Raw genomic sequence first — 1,174 nt, 5'->3', positions numbered from 1 at the left:
TTCTAAAAGCAAGTGATTCATGGGGTGTTCTTAATTTTTCACGTACTGCCTCTGCAGTGCATTGTAGAGTAATTTTTGGTAAAAAATAACACGGTGTGACTTGTCATGTGTTGGTCATCTCAGAATGTATATACCCAGTTTGAAGACCTTTTAAACACGAAATATTTCAACCTCATCCATGCTTCAACAAACATCAAGCATAGGTACAACTACCCTTTGTGATAACAAGTAAGTAGACTTTATGATTCAACGCCTCATGAAACCACCACTGTGGAGAGACGTTAGTGCTGTCTGTGATGACATGGACTCTGTCAGTGCCTAGCCTGGGTTAAGTTCTTAAAATTCAGCCAGACATGAAAATAGTTTGTTTATAGATGGGGTTAAGCCCCTCATTGTTTCTACAAGACTCTTAGGAGTCTAGTGTTACAGTTCTTGTTGACTCATGTAATTGCATTGGCCAATTAAGGTCAGACACCCAGACAAATACATTTTGCGAACCTCCCATTGTATTACTATATGAATTGCTAGATGTGATGTAACTTAGCTGTCTCTCCCTCGTCTCTTCCATGCTACCATTACTACTAGGGATATTTTGTATTCGGCTTGAAATCTAGCCAATAAGAGCCCAGTCTTATCCACCAATCGTGAAGACCGCAATGGTCTGAATGGAGAACTCAGGACTATAAGAAGGAGGACTGTCCATTGCCTCGGTAGACTCTTGCTACATACTACCAATTTAGAACTTGCGGATCCGAGTGGCAATTCATAACCGATTAAATACAGAAAAGTCCAGCTGCAACTGCTACAGATAGGTGCTATCGGGTAATAAATTAGTGACAAGTAATGGGGAACCCGAGCACTCAATAAGAGAGGAGAGGAAAATTTGAATGCAAGTGTTTTTATTCACAACCGACAAAAATTACAAAATGTGAACCCTGACACAAAAACAAACCAACGTTTCGGTTTATCAGACCTTTCTCAAGGTAGTTGCCTGTGGAAGTAAAAGTACACCGTGAGTATATATATATATACACAAGTGTGACAGACAGCAATATATACAAATATACATTTATACACCTATATACAGGATATGTACATACTTATAATAGAGACGCAGAGGTATACGGGTCACAGGGACAGCCGTCAGGGTAGAGGGTAAGTGGAGGGCGTCACA

The 1,174-nt window shown here is 40.1% G+C and overlaps 1 long non-coding RNA gene across 1 annotated transcript in view; it reads right to left on the bottom strand.

The window, feature by feature from the left end:
* Positions 1-910: 910 nt before the first annotated feature.
* LOC142250582 (uncharacterized) overlaps positions 911-1,174 on the bottom strand; it is a 760-nt gene continuing 496 nt past the window's right edge. The window contains exons 3-4 of the long non-coding RNA XR_012725225.1: positions 1,101-1,174; positions 911-991 (exon numbers count right to left, since the gene is read on the bottom strand). The exon at positions 1,101-1,174 is cut by the window's right edge and continues 18 nt beyond it. This is a non-coding gene — a long non-coding RNA (uncharacterized LOC142250582). The remainder of the gene's footprint in view (positions 992-1,100) is intronic.

This window comes from Anomaloglossus baeobatrachus, chromosome 9 (genome assembly GCF_048569485.1).
Source record: "Anomaloglossus baeobatrachus isolate aAnoBae1 chromosome 9, aAnoBae1.hap1, whole genome shotgun sequence".
NCBI classification, from domain to species: domain Eukaryota; kingdom Metazoa; phylum Chordata; class Amphibia; order Anura; family Aromobatidae; genus Anomaloglossus; species Anomaloglossus baeobatrachus.
The sequence above is the reverse complement of the archived record's forward strand: the minus strand, read 5'-3'. Positions and strand labels throughout refer to the sequence as shown.